Source organism: Triticum urartu, chromosome 7 (genome assembly GCF_003073215.2).
Source record: "Triticum urartu cultivar G1812 chromosome 7, Tu2.1, whole genome shotgun sequence".
Classification (NCBI taxonomy): Eukaryota; Viridiplantae; Streptophyta; class Magnoliopsida; order Poales; family Poaceae; genus Triticum; species Triticum urartu.
In genome coordinates, this window is record NC_053028.1 from 355,596,349 (window position 1) to 355,612,459 (window position 16,111).

General features: G+C 45.3%; 1 long non-coding RNA gene across 1 annotated transcript; it reads left to right on the forward strand.

Moving 5' to 3' along the window:
• Positions 1–12,424: 12,424 nt before the first annotated feature.
• On the forward strand, positions 12,425–15,809 carry LOC125518021. The gene is made up of 2 exons (XR_007287935.1): positions 12,425–13,501; positions 13,746–15,809. It is a non-coding gene; the product is annotated as an uncharacterized LOC125518021 (long non-coding RNA).
• Positions 15,810–16,111: the final 302 nt, after the last annotated feature.

The window sequence follows — 16,111 nt, forward strand, 5'->3', positions numbered from 1 at the left end:
CCCTCCTCCACCACCCAACCCCGCCGCCAGCCCCGACCGCAGCGCCCCCGCCGCCGCCTTTGCCGCGCCGCGCCGCCGCCTCTGCAGCGCCACCGCTGCCGCCAGTTGCCGCGATGCCGCCGCCCTCGCACCCCGCCGCCGCAGCTCGCCTTGCCGGAGCATCGCCGGAGGTAACGCCACTCGGTTTTTTTTTAGAAAACCTAGTTTGTTTTTTTAGATCGGTTCGCCGGTTTTTCTCGGTTTAGTTATGTTGCGGACGTTCGTCCGTATGTTCGTTCTAACGAACGTGTTCACTCGTTAGCCGCAGACAACGAATGCTCGTTCGTTAGCCTGTTCGTCAGTTTTCTTTTTCTCAGATTTTCCGCGATTATTTTCAATCACGATTTCTGATCCAATTTTCATTTTAGTTTATCTTTTCGCTCGTTTGTCGGAATCAGGCGATTCAAGCACCTAGATCTTTGTCTCGAAACCCTCTTTCCGTTTAACCAACTTGAACAAGCTTTTGCTACTGTAAAAGTTTGACCATAGTCCAGATTAGTAAACGGATCTTGTTTCTTTCACAGTTTGAGTTTCGTTCCTTCGTTTGATTTGATTCTTTTCACAAACCGGAGTTCTTAAGTTGAACTTTCTGGTTAGATCTTCTTGCTTGAGATTTACCCGTGTTTCTTTGTTTGATTGCTTATGTATGCTATTGTTTGTTTGCGATAGAACACCCGGAGTGCGAAGCGTACTACTACGAGTCCCTAGGTTTTGCGGATCATCAGCAAGGCAAGTAACACTTTGATCATACCCCTTTATCACCCAGTTTTTATGCATTAGTTCCAATCCTCAAACATTGCATGGTTAGGATGTGATTAACATGTGGGTTGGGAAGTAGTTGATGAGGTAGAACCTATTGCCCTATTATATTCAAACCCTTGGAAGTTACTTCTACGTATTGCTTTTATTGCTATGCTATGCTCGTCGACGTGGTTTGGGTGAGTGAAATCCATGACAGATGTGAGATTGTTAATTAATGGTTCAACTTAAGGTGGCAACTTGAATACACATCTGGGTGGATTGTTTGGTGGGCACCTGGGGAATCCAGTGTTGTCCTAGGATATCCCGGAGTACCCGTGTGATAATCCTATGGTCCGCCACCCAGTCTCAAAGGGAACTGAGATATTTTCATGCTAGAAACTTCCGTGTGCAGCCACAAGCTATTATGGGCTCTAGCATAGTTGAGTAAGTTGCGTGAAGCTCCCGAAGAGGTGGATCAGCAGGTAGAGGGATGTAGGTTGGTATGGTCTGCCCGGAGTAAGGGGTTAATGCTTCTGAAAGACTGTGTCTCGGTCATCCGTTTCTCAAACACCATGTAGTGTGAGAAATCCAACGGAGGAGATTGGGTCTTGTGGGGAAAAGTGCGCAAACCTCTGCAGAGTGTATAAACTAATCATGGTTAGCCGTGTCCTCGGTTATGGACATCTTGAGTATCTAGTACTTGGAGTATCACAAGTATCTTATCACTCAAAAATAATATCGTTGGGTTGTTAATTACTTTAATTGGGATTGAGTTGGAGGAACCTTCTCAATGATGTTTCAACTACCATGATAGTTAAATAAAATATATTCCTTTGTTGTAGGGAAAAATTGGCTTTTCGCAAAAACCATAACCATAGAGCTTTCCACCAGCCAAATATGCATGTAGTGATAGCATTATTCTGTTCTTGCTCTACTGTGTTACTTTGCCAGCATATTCCATGTGCTGACCCAAGTTCGGGCTGCAACGTATTATGTTGCAGACTTTTCAGACAACGAGTAAGGTTCGTTAGGTCGTTGCCGTGCAGCTCAGCTATGCCGTTGGAGTTGGTGGACTCACTTTATCTTCCAAGCCTTCCGTTGTTATCGTATTAGATGGCCTTAAGCCATATTTATTGTAATAAGTTCTCTTTTGAGACATTCGATGTAATAAGTGTGTGATTGCTACTCTGTTATAAATCCTCGAGTACTGTGTGTGTCAGCATTACCGATCTAGGGATGACACTGAAGCACAGAGACTTGACCGTTTGAGGTCGGGTCGCTACAAGATGGTATCAGAGCACACGCTGAGTGTAGGACATGACCACTAAGCTAAAGCCCTAGATCACTATTCTCTTCTCATTTCTGACTCCTCTCCATTTTCTACTCTTTAGGATGGCGGACACAAGGAACAAGTTTGCACAACCGGATGAAGAAGCACCTTTTAGACGACACTTGAAGGAAGTCACTAGGTACCTGAACATTGGAATACCAAGCTTCACCGGGACTTACAACGCCACTTTACCAGAAGAGGAGTGATGGATGATTCAAGTTCAAGTTCCAGGAAGGACATTCACGCCAGTCACTAAGCCCATAGAGTTTTCCTTCGATGCACCAACCTGGAGTCTAGGAAAGAGTATGGCAGCTCACATCACCATGGGACGCATTGGAGAAGTTTATCACAAGGAGCTTAAGGATACTATCTATCAGATTTGTGGGCGCCGAGACGAGCAATGGGAAATGATCAGTACCAGGAAGGATAGATCAATTGCAGCTTTCATCCAGGAGTTAAACCAACACATTCGTCGCTAGGAGAACCAGATGTGCGCAGGAATGATAGACCTGAAGAAGGCGATGACAAGGATCACGGAACTGGAGGAAGAACTCAAGGCTACTCGTGAAGATTATGAGGAGGTAATCGTCGTACTAGTGGAGAAGAATGACGATCTAGAAAGGAAGCTAGGAGTATTCATGGGAGACCCCGCACCAGGAGGAGAAGACGAAGAACCCAAGGAGATTCGCCCGGAGGACTACATTATCATCAATGACACCGACTCAGACCCCGACAATAGCGATGATGACTATGAAGACGAAGCTGGAGCAGACTTCATGGAGTCTTCAACCGAAGAATATTTTTAGTAGACCACCATATCAGTAGTAGTATTCCACCATGTAAATAGTATAGTCCGAGCACTTTTGTAACGATAGTTAGATCGATTGTATGCCCTTGCTTGATTGATTGAGTCAAATGTTTGTGTTTGTCTCATGTGCATATGGGTAGTGTTTTCTCATTAGACCTCATTCTATTCTAATCTCTCCCCTCTAAACCCATCAGATGCCTCCGAGACGTGACCCTGGATTTACCTTCCCATCGGAGCTCACTCAGTTGATCCAGCAGTAGAATACCCTGATGCAGTTGTTAGGGTGCGTTTTGCCGCACATCAGTTGGATGGACCAGCAGCCTCATGGTGGGAGAATTACACTGTCACCTACCCTATAGCCACTGTTACATGGGATCAGTTTTAGCAAGCTTTCCGTACATCCCATGTCTCAACTGGAGCTATGAGTATGAAGAAGCGTGAGTTTCGCAACTTATGCCAGGGGAGCCATACTGTGGCTCAGTACGCGGATGAGTTTAGCAAGTTATCTCGTTATGCCCCTGATGATGTGGCCACAGATGCCGCAAAGCAGGAGAAGTTTATGGAAGGGCTGAATGATGAGATGAGCATGCAGTTGATGGTGGCAACTTTCAACAACTACCAGGAGTTGGTAGATAAGGCTCTTATGATTGAAGCGAAGCAGCAGCAGATTGAGAGCCGTAAGAGGAAGTATGGACAAGGAAGGTATAATTCGGGAGCTCAGCAGAAGCCTCGCCTAACCCCGAACTCGGGAGGACTTGTTCATAACCATGGAGGCCACACCCATAATGGAGGAAGTAACCATAATCATACTGGCCCAAGGAATGGGAATGGGAATGGAGCAAGCAACAATCAGAACCGCTCCAATCCAGCCACACCCGCGAAGAGAGACCTAAGCCACGTTACTTGCTTCAAGTGCGGGAAGACTGGACACTATGCCACGGAGTGCCCTGAAGCAAAGAATGGAAACGGCAATGGGAGCGCTGAAAGAAGCCCAGTCCATTCAACAAAGGACAAGTGAACCACATCAATGTGGAGGAGGTTGAAGAGCAGCCAGACGCGGTTATTGGTAAGTTTTTGGTTAAGTCTTTTACCGCCCTTGTTCTTTTTTATACTGGTGCATCACATTCATACATATCAAGGGAATTCGTGGATAAGTTTAAACTACCAACCCAAACTCTTAGGACCCATCTGTTAGTAAGTTCACCTGGAGCAGAGTATATGGCTAGTCGATGGTGCGACCAGATACCCTTAACCATTGGTAGCCATGTTTTTCCGTCCGACCTAATAATCTTGGAGTCACAAGGATTGGATGTGATATTAGGCATGGACTGGATGTCAAAGTATGGAGGAAGCATTGACTGTGTTAGTAAGTCAATTTGTCTCACCACCCCCGAGGGAAAAAGGATCAAGTATGAATCTAGGCATGCGCCAAGGAGTAGCCAATTAAATACCCTCACGGGAGTTGTTCAGGAGGAAGTGCCCGTAGTGAAGGATTACCTGGATGTTTTTCCAGAAGAGTTACCGGGCATGCCATCGGATCGAGATATCGAGTTTTTGATAGAGTTATTGCCAGGCACCGGGCCTATATCGAAGAGACCATACCGGATGCCCGCAAACGATCTGGAGGAGATTAAGAAACATATCAAGGAGTTATTGGAGAAAGGTTACATTCGACGGAGCTCATCACCATGGGGAGCCCCAGTGCTTTTGGTCGAGAAGAAGGATAAGTCTCTAAGAATGGTTGTTGATTATCGAGCGTTAAATGAGGTGACGATCAAGAACAAATACCCACTGCCGATGGTCAATGATTTGTTCGACCAGCTGCAAGGAGCTAAGGTGTTTTCAAAAATCGATCTGCGATCTAGATATCACAAGCTGAAGATACGAGAAAAGGACATACCAAAGACAGCATTCACCACACGGTACGGGTTGTATGAATATACGGTCATGTCGTTTGGACTGACTAACGCCCCTGCCTACTTCATGAGCATGATGAACAAAGTGCTCATGGAATATTTGGATAAGTTTGTTGTGGTGTTCATTGATGATATAATGGTATATTCGAAGAACGAGGAGGAGCACGAAGAGCATTTGCGTTTAGTTCTCGAGAAACTCAAGGAACATCAGTTGTATGCCAAGTTCAGCAAATGCGAGTTTTGGCTGAAGGAAGTTGGATTCCTTGGACATGTTATATCAGGATAAGGTGTAGCAGTAGATCCTACCAAGGTTCGGTCAGTCACTGAATGGTTGGCACCCACTTCAGTTAGCGAGATCCGCAGATTTCTTGGACTCGCAGGATACTATCGAAGATTCATTGAGAATTTTTCCAAAATTGCGAAGCCAATGACGGAGTTATTGAAGAAGGATACCAAATTTAAATGGACAGAAGAATGTGAAGCGAGTTTTCAGGAGTTAAAGAAACGTTCGACTACAGCCCCAGTGCTGATTCTGCCGGATATACGCAAGGAGTTTCAAGTGTATTGCGACGCCTCTCGCCTAGGACTTGGAAGTGTGCTTATGCAGGACGAAAGAGTTGTTTCGTATGCCTTGTGACAACTGAAACCGCATGAGTTTAAATTATGCCACGCATGATTTGGAGTTGGTTGCCATAGTGCATGCGTTGAAGACGTGGAGACATTACCTTATTGGAAATTGTTGTGATGTGTACACGGATCATAAGAGTTTGAAGTACATTTTCACACAAAAGGAGCTGAACCTTAGGCAGAGGAGATGGTTGGAGCTTATAAAGGATTATGACATGAAGCTTCACTATCATCCAAGCAAGGCCAATGTCGTAGCAGATGCCTTGAGCCGGAAGAGTTATGCTAATACCCTAGTGAGCACGGGATTGCCGAAGGAGTTAGCAGAGGATCTTAGGGAACTTCGATTGGAGATTGTTCCTAGAGGTTTTGTTGCAACAATGGAGGTTCAGTCTACATTGTTAGGAAAGATTCGAGAAGCTCAGAAGGATGACAAAGAGGTTGCCGAGATAAAAGAGAGAATGAGTGAAGGAAAGGCCAAAGGTTTTCGTGAGGATGAGCACGACACCTTATGGTTCGAGGACCGTGTTTATGTGCCCAATAACACAGAGATCAGGAAGTTAATACTTCAGGAGGCTCATGACTCACCATACTCGATACACCCCAGAAACACCAAGATGTATTTGGATTTGAAGGAACATTTCTGGTGGACTGGTATGAAGAAGGATATTGCCGAGTATGTAGCCGTATGTGATGTATGTCAGAGAGTGAAGGCTGAGCATCAAAAGCCAGCAGGATTGTTACAGCCTATGCTGATACCCGAATGGAAGTGGGATAAACTTGGCATGGATTTTATCACCGGATTACCCAGAACCAAATCAGCATATGATTCTATATGGGTAGTAGTTGACCGCTTGACCAAAGTAGCTCACTTTATCCCAGTGAAAACCACCTATACAAGTGCAAAGTTGGCCAAGATATATATGACCAGGATCGTATGTCTGCATGGAGTTCCGAGGACCATGGTATCAGATAGAGGGACACAGATTACTTCAAAGTTTTGGCATCAGCTGCACCAAACTTTGGGGACAAGGTTGGAGTTCAGTACAGCATTCCACCCGCAGACAAATGGACAGACCGAGAGAGTCAACCAGATTCTGGAGGATATGTTGAGGGCCTGTGCGCTAGATTATGGATCTAGTTGGGATGACAATTTGCCCTACGTGGAGTTCTCATACAACAATAGCTACCAACCAGTTTAAAGATGGCACCGTTCGAAGCCCTGTACGGATGAAGGTGCAGAACACCATTGATGTGGGATGAAGTCGGAGACCGACGGTTGTTTGGACCAGATTTGATCAAAGAGTCTGAAGAGAAAGTTAAGTTAATCCGAGATAGACTGAAAATAGCTTAGTCCAGATAGAAGAGTTATGCAGATTCGAAACGCAAGGAAATAACCTATGAAATTGGAGATAGAGCATAGCTGCGAGTGTCACCCCTGCGAGGAGTGAAACATTTTGGAGTTAAGGGAAAGTTAGCCCCGAGATCCGAGATTTGTAGGACCGTATCGAATTTTGGAACGTATGGGAGAAGTTGCCTACAAGTTGGAGTTACCTGAAGGACTGTCAGGAGTTCATGATGTATTTCATGTTTCACACTGAAGAAGTGTCATGCTGAGATGGCCGATATACCGTTAAGAGATACAGTACCCTTGGAGGCGATTCAGTTGGACAGTGATTTGACCTATGAGGAGAAGCCAGTCAGGATTCTGAATTTGCCAGCCGAGTCACCCGCAGCAAGGTTATCAAGTTTTGCAAAGTTCAGTGGAGCCACCATACCGAGGATGAAGCCACCTGGGAACGAGAGGATGATCTTCGCAAAGACCACCCACACCTATTTTCTAGCCAACCCGAATCTCGAGGGAGATTCATCTTAAGGGGGGTAGGTTTGTAACATCCCAAATTTTCAATTTGGAATGTTATACATAGATCATTCATGCATATCATATTTTATTGCATTTCGTTTCGCGATCCTCGAAATCCTAAGCAACTCAAGGACCCTCAGAGAGTTGGGGATTTCCCTGTTTTCATATTTGAGTTTTATCAAATATTGAAACGAGGATTTTTGGTTTTAATTATTTTTCTCTCCGAAAATGAAAATATTTCATATTAAAATATATGAGAGGAGATAATATGACTTCTCCAAAATAAATGAAATATTGGAGGAAAAATATTAAAATCAAATATTTGATTTTATCCGGAGTTTATTGCTATTTTTTTGAATTAGAAAAATTGCACGTTTTTCAAAGTTGCATTTTAGGGCCAAGAAAATGTTCATCTTGTTCTAAATATTTTATTTAGACAGCGAAAATTTGTTTTGGCATTTTTAGATTTTTATTTTATTTTCTAGGATTTATTTGGTTTCGGCGAAATTATTAAAAAAAACGTTTCAGCGCCCGACTGGGCCGAAGCCCAGCCGAGCCGGCTTGCTCCCCGCGCCGCCGTCTCCGACCTGGAGACTGCGCGCCGCCGCCGCCCGACCCGGTGTCCGGCCAGGACTCCGCCTCCCCGCCGCCTTGCCCCCTCCTCCAAGCAGACCCCTCCTCCTCTTAAATATGCCACCCCCCCCCCCCCCCCCCCCCCCCCCCCCCCCCCCCCCCCCCCCACCGCAGCGCCCCCGCCGCCGCCTTTGCCGCGTCGCGCCGCCGCCGCCCTCGCACCCCGCCGTCGCACCCCGCCTTGCTGGAGCCGCAGCCCCGCCTCGCCGGAGCATCGCCGGAGGTAACGCCGCCGTTGCCACCGCCGGTTTTTTTAAGAAAATCGATTTGGTTTTTTTAGAAACCCTAGTTCGTTTTTTTAGATCGGTTCGCCGGTTTTTCTCGGTTTAGTTATGTTGCGGACGTTCGTCCATACGTTCGTTCTAACGAACATGTTCACTCATTAGCCGCAGACAACGAACGCTCGTTCGTTAGTCTGTTCGTCAGTTTTCTTTTTCTCGGATTTTCCACGATTATTTTCAATCGCGATTTCTGATCCGATTTTCGTTTTAGTTTATCTTTTCGCTTGTTTGTCGAAATCAGGCGATTCAAGCGCCTAGATCTTCGCCTCGAAACCCTCTTTCCATTTAACCAACCTGAACAAGCTTTTGCTACTGTAAAAATTTGACCATAGTCCAGATTAGTAAACGGATCTTGTTTCTTTCGCAGTTTGAGTTTCATTCCTTCGTTTGATTTGATTCTTTTCGCAAACCCGAGTTCTTAAGTTGAACTTTCTGGTTAGATCTTCTTGTTTGAGATTTACCCATGTTTCTTTGTTTGATTGCTTATGTATTCTATTGTTTGTTTGCGATAGAACACCCGGAGTGCGAAGCGTACTACTACGAGTCCCTAGGTTTTGCGGATCATCAGCAAGGCAAGTAACACTTTGATCATACCCCTTTATCACCCAGTTTTTATGCATTAGTTCCAATTCTCAAACATTGCATGGTTAGGATGTGATTAACATGTGGGTTGGGAAGTAGTTGATGAGGTAGAACCTATTGCCCTATTATATTCAAACCCTTGGGAGTTACTTCCATGTATTGCTTTTATTGCTATGCTATGCTCGTAGACGTGGTTTGGGTGAGTGAAATCCATGACAGATGTGAGATTGTTAATTAATGGTTCAACTTAAGGTGGCAACTTGAATACACATCTGGGTGGATTGTTTGGTGGGCACCTGGGGAATCCAGTGTTGTCCTAGGATATCCCGGAGTACCCGTGTGATAATCCTATGGTCCACCACACAGGCTCAAAGGGAAATGAGATATTTTCATGCTAGAAACTTCCATGTGCGGCCACAAGCTATTATGGGCTCTAGCATAGTTGAGTAAGTTGTGTGAAGCTCCCGAAGAGGTGGATCGGCAGGTAGAGGGATGTAGGTTGGTATGGTCTGCCCGGAGTACGGGGTTAATGCTTCTGAAAGACTGTGTCTCGGTCATCCGTTTCTCAAACACCATTAGTGCGAGAAATCCAACGGAGGAGATCGGGTCTTGTGGGGAAAAGTGTGCAAACCTCTGCAGAGTGTATAAACTAATCATGGTTAGTCGTGTCCACGGTTATGGACATCTTGAGTATCTAGTACTTGGAGTATCATAAGTATCTCATCACTCAAAAATAATATTGTTGGGTTGTTAATTACTTTAATTGGGATTGAGTTGGAGGAACCTTCTCAATGATGTTTCAACTACCATGATAGTTAAATAAAATATATTCCTTTGTTGTAGGGGAAAATTGGCTTTTCGCAAAAACCATAACCATGGAGCTTTCCACCAGCCAAATATGCATGTAGTGATAGCATTATTCTGTTCTTGCTCTACCATGTTACTTTGCCAGCATATTCCATGTGCTGGCCCGTTTTTGGGCTGCAACGTATTATGTTGCAGACTTTTCAGACGAGGAGTAAGGTCCGTTAGGTCGTTGCCGTACAGCTCAGCTATGCCGTTGGAGTTGATGGACTCACTTTATCTTCCAAGCCTTCCGCTGTTATCGTATTAGATGGCATTAAGCCATATTTTTGTAATAAGTTCTCTTTTGAGACATTTGATGTAATAAGTGTGTGATTGCTACTCTGCTATAAATCATCGAGTACTGTGTGTGTCAGCATTACCGATCCAGGGATGACACTGGAGCACAGAGACTTGACCGTTTGAGGTCGGGTCGCTACACCTGGGATTGGTGATGACACAAGGGTCATTTGCTAGGATTTTATGTCCTGGAAAACCGGCACTGACAAACTTGGTATCAAAGCATGACTGACCATTGGATAATTCTATCTTAGCCTGGTCGCTATCCCTAGGTTTCCACACCATCCAAGTCCTTTCCAATCCATAGTAAAACCCATCCTATCTGATAGCATGAACCAGCCGAAATCTTTTTGACAGTTGATGCCCAACCTATCGACCTAACCCATAGGCCGTGTGCCTGTAGCCGACAACTGAGTTATCCCATCCAAAAGCATGTGATGGAAGACTCTGCTGGCTTATAAAGCAAGCATTGCCTCAGCTCAGCACATCACATCCTTCACTCACAACCAGATATCCAACACCCCAAGATGTCTGGTCCCATCGTCCGTGATGAGACCACCGCATCCGAGCTGGGAGATTTCGTAGCCATCCTCGCCAATCTCACTCGTCATGCTTTTGGCATAGATGAACCCCCGGGATATGTTGTGTACTAGGAACACACAAGTGATGACATCCATCACTTCTGGGCCACAATGCACATCCATGGGAGGGGTACCACATTACAACACCCATATCGGTTACCGAAAGGACGACTTCCAACAAGCCCCAAGCCATCCAGCATGCAGCCCGATAGGCTAGTTCAACTCTGGCACCAATCGCTGAGGGTTAACATCTCTCCTTTCCTCTACTACCCTAGTCATGATGGCTATGGTAGCCTGACCCAAGTCACCAACAGAGACCAAGAGTCGGATCCTGCTCTTGTGCATCTAGTGCGCTACCTGAGAGTGCAAGAGGCACTCTTCGATCAGGTCACCCTTGATTTGATTGCGACCCACAAGACACTTGCTCTGCTGACCCCGGTGAGAACAGAAGTTGCACCCGCCACCGACACCCCGATAGTGTTATTTGGGAGACCAATCGAGCCCTCGAGGTCTGCCCCTGTTGTCCACCCGGGCAATGCATTCATGTCCCCGGAGGAACTCCGTCATCTCTTGGGGATTTTCTCCAACGGGACTGTAACCACTAGACCTCGCGTGGGTCATCACCGCTACCCCAACCCTGTAGTTCCTCATTCTACTCTAGTCAACCCCTACGTTGAAGCCCATGGAGAAGCCTTGACATCTGTGAGACACGCCCGACTGGATGTCGACGAAGTGGACTGAGTCCACCAGAATAGTTGTCGAATACTTGTAACCTTGTTGCTATGTAGATCCCACCATCGTGTCATAGACGATCACGTGTATGTTTGTAGCAGTGTGTAGTGCTTGCTTGCACGATGCACCTTTTGTGTTATTACCTTATGTATGATTGTTTGTTAGTTCTGATTTGCACTTAGCTCCTCCGCTCTTAACAAATCTCGAGGACGAGATTTTCTTAAGGGGGTTTAGAGTTTGTAACACCCCAAAATTTAACCATAATTTTATTAAGTAAAATTTGGCTAGAAATAAAAATTTTGAATTATATTAGGTCTTTTATTTACTTCGGAACCTTTTCTATTTCCTATTTTAAAAACATAATTCTCTCCATATAGATTTTTTTAATATGGTGTCTTTGGTTGTTTTCTTACGTCATTCCATCTATATTTTAAATAACAGTAGGAAATATTTTTAGAATAAAATTTGCCACAAAATAATTCTTTTAATAGCATTTTTCAATCTCTGAAATGCTTTTGTTACACTAAGAACCTTTTAAATAATTCTTTCAAAATTCCACAAAAATTATGAGAGGTCAGGTGATGCCTATATATCACTTTTATGCAAAAACCTAACGTGGTATTTCGAAAATTTTGAGTGAAACATCCTCTTTTCAATTATGTCCCTTTCAACTATAACCCTAATTTTTCTAGCTCTAATAATTCTGAAATTTTTCCATCATATAGTCCTTCCAGCTAAACCCTTAAGTCCAGAAGATCAGCCCCATTTGCATCTTGGAAGTCCACCAAATTATTCCTCCGAGTTTGGGTCCAGAAGTGCATTTCAATATAAGTTGCACTAGCAAGTTTTCCTTTTTCTCAAAACTACACCATCATCTCTATTATCCAAAGAGACCCCATCCTGCCAAGTTTCACTTCCATAAAATATTTCTAAATGCCTCTGGCATTCTGTCGAACACCTCATGTGCATGACACAAATTTGCAAGCTCATAAACTTGCATTGAGCACTTACTCATTTGATCAAACCACCTTATCCATAATCTCTGTAATCCCCACTTGCAGCACCCTAACAAGATTTAGCTTGATTGGACCACTGTAGCCTACCCTGGCATTTGGTCGAACACTCTGCTTGCGTCCGGAGAGCGCGGCCAGCGCGCGTGAACTGCATTCGACGGCGCCCGAGCCCCTGCCTCCCCTCTACTGCTTCCCTCGCTCGCCCTAGCTATCCCCTGGTTCATCAAAACGACCCCAAGGCCTGCCGACACCCTCCCCTAGCCGCTAGCACCGGCCAACACCAGCCACAGACTGCCTTCGTCTTGGGCACGCCACCACCAGGACGCGTGGCTCGTTTCCGAGCCAGACAACTCACCCTCGCACTAACTGCCACCCACCTGAGCTCCACCGTCCACCACCAAACCCAACCATCCACCACCAACCTCGCCACCGACCGCGCTTCGCCATCAATGGCCTCCGCCGCCGTGTCCCATTTCGGGAAGTGACGAAACCGACCCCTCCTGACTCTCCAGCCCGCCCGAGCCTATCTAAGCACTGCCACCGTCCTCGCCTAACCCCGCCGACCATCCCGTCGACCCCAACGACCTCGCCACCGTCCTCCGTTGCCATTAAAGGCCGCCGTCAAGGTCGGTTGGAGCAGCCCCGGATGAACTGACTTGGCTAGGCTATAAAAGCCACCTCAGGCCCCCTCATGATAGCAGCACCAACCCTCCCTTTCCCTTCACGAGCCTCCCCAAGCACCAAACCGACTGGAGTGGTCGTCCGCTTCAACTCCGACTGTTTCGGCCGCCGCCAACCTCCGGTCGATTCTGACGCAACTAGGGACTCCTCCCTCTCTTTATCTCTACCATTAGAATCTTTGTGGTCCCTCTAACCCACCCCACTCGTCAATTTTTCTCGGGAAGTGTCGTAGGCAAAATCCCCGATTTGGCTCCGCCGGAACATCTCGGGAGAGCTCGCCGCTGGCGGCTACGTCCCTCCCAGAGACTGTTGCGCACCTCCACCTGACCGCTACGAGTCCCTAAGAATGATGGTGCGGTCTTCTTCCGTCGCCATGCCCCCAATCACCGGCGAGGCTCGTCAAGAGCCCCTCCTCCGCTCGGCCAGAGGAGGGAGAAGGCCGGTTTGACCAGGGCCAAACCCGACCGAAGGTCCCCGCGCGTCAGTGACTAGGGCGTGCCTGAGCCATCCTAAGTGATGGCATATTTCGGAAAGTATGCCTCCCTGTCTCGTAAGCGTATTCGTTGCCGAAGCGTTTTTTTTATTTTTTTATTTAAAAACAGAAATTTGACCCAACTTTGACTGTCTCTAGTCCTTAAACCATGACTCCAAATAAATTGATTCTTTTTTTGTTCTCCTTCAAATTTCATCTAGTTTATTTTAGTATTTATTTCAAAAAAAAACAACTTTTATGTACTGTTTTGGAATTATGTGGTAACTTCATTATTTCAAAAATAGGAAAATGGAGGGAAGATTATTTTTACAAACTTTTGGAGTGCACCCAACTCTTCTACATCACCAAGGCAAGCATTTTGAACACTTGATATGATGATTGCTTGGTTGATTGCTTGCTAGAATTTTTGAAACATGCCTATGTTACCTCATATGAAATTTGCACATAGATCATCATGCATATGTGATTCCTTGTTAGTATTTTACTTCACCTAAACATGAAATAATGGTGCCACGCATTCCTATGCCTGTTCTGACTAACCTACAGGAAAAAATATTGTCACCAGTGAAAGTGGTCGTAAGGCAGAAATCTCGTTGTGACGAGAATGATCAGTGAGGGCATGTTGGGACATGCCAGATGGTGACCCTGTTGGGTACCACTAAGGAGATATATTGTGCTAATCATTGCAGGAAAATATAAACCTCCTGAGTAGACCGTAGATCGAGTCTTGCTCCGGTAACCCCCATACTTGATTCGTACTACCACATGTCCCTCCCACAGGTAGGGTATGGTTCAGTAAGTTGTTAACCCCTTTTCCGCACACATCATACAGAGGGCCGCGATGAGGGTTTCCCGGTTCTAGGAATAATGCCAGTCATCGGGTCAGGGCCATGGGTGTATGCGGCTGAGGCCGAGAGGAAGCACCTCTTAGTTAGCGCACGGTATAAATTGTGATCCCATGCAAGGTTGTGACCTCTCCATCTTAGAGTTTTTCTTGAGTGATGCTTTGGGTGATTCCTGACATCAGGAAAGTTAAGCTGGTGTGTGCTGGTTAGGTGTGTTTTTAACCCAAAGATTGTAATGGGAATTAGTCAGCGCCTCGGTGCTGGCTAAAGAAATCCTTTACTTGTGGGTAAAGAGTACAACCTCTGCACAATATAAAACCTATCTGAATAGCTGTGTCCGCGGTTAAAGACTATAGTCTGAAATGGATCAAGTGTCGGTCCTAGTGTTGATCTTCAGAGGAAAAGGAACTACATCAAAAATTGACTAGATTTACGATGGAATATTGTGATCACTAATGTTATTATGGACTAACCCTTTCTCTTATATTAAATGTTGAGTATTTTTGGGAAGGTTTTACCACCTGGATACTGGTGTTTTTATTTTCTTATAATCCCTTTATCAGGCGTCGCTTCAAACACCCGACTGCGGCATTTATTTTCAAGACCTTTTGAGGCGTCGCTTAAGACGCCCTACCGGCACATATATGATTTTCTTTTTGGAATTCACCAGGCGGTCCTACCGCCTAGAATTCCCATTGCCTTTGATTTCATTTGAAGTAAAGCCCCTTGCGTGGCGTCGCGAAGACGCCTAACTATGGTATTCTTTTACCTTTTTCTTTTGGGTTCCTTCGGAACGGTTCTATCTCTTGAGGCCCGAATTTAAATTTCTATGCAACATTATGATTTACTTATACCCTATTGATATTAGTTGACAACCTTTATTAATTGTGCATATATAATACTTCACATGATAGCATTAAATTCTTATCATGGCATGGTAGAATATACTTAAAATTAGTTGAATGCATTTTTCCTGCTTTTATTATATTTTTTGTTCATGATGTTTGCAAGTACATTCAAACGTACTTACTGGCTTGTCCCTGGCTATTATCTTGACCAGATTTACGATTCAGAGAGGAGTACTACGAAGACACCCCGCAACCTAGAAAATGGAGATAGCAGCCACGTGAGATAGAAGTTAGCCAGGTCAGTTGTTCCTGTGGGAATGGAGTTCCATCAACGTTGGAGATCGACGAGTCGCTTTCGTCATCCACCACTAGAGATCATTGTTATACTCAATGGGCCTTTATGGTCTTGTACCCAAATTCTTCTAAACTGGTTGGAATTCTGTATCAAGGAAGTGTCCACCAGCAACAGTAATCCTGGGGTTGATGATGACATAAGGGTCATTTGCTGGGATTTTATGTCCTGAAAAACCAGCCCTGACAGCATCCAATCATCTCGGTTGGTGCGGGCTGGCTATTTATAGCCATAACAATCCTGGAGAGGAAATGCTATAAGGGCCTGGAGCCAATTCAATAGCCAACCAACACATTTCCAACAGTCGGATTTCAAATGCACCTGACAATTTTACTTGAGGAACAAGTAAAGCTGACTCCTCTACCAGAGCATTTCTCTTGCAGCCTAAAAGAACATCTAGCTTGCGAGTAAATATCTCGACGCACTTCTCTTGCAGCCTAGAACAACATCTAGCTCGCGAGTAAATATCTCGATGCACGAAGAGATTTCTATCGACTCACATGGGATAAGTTTCGGTTAAGCATCACAATAGACAAAAGTCCGGAGATACTTGAACCCCTCTTAATCATACAGTGGTCCTATGACTCAAAAGAAGGAAATGAAAC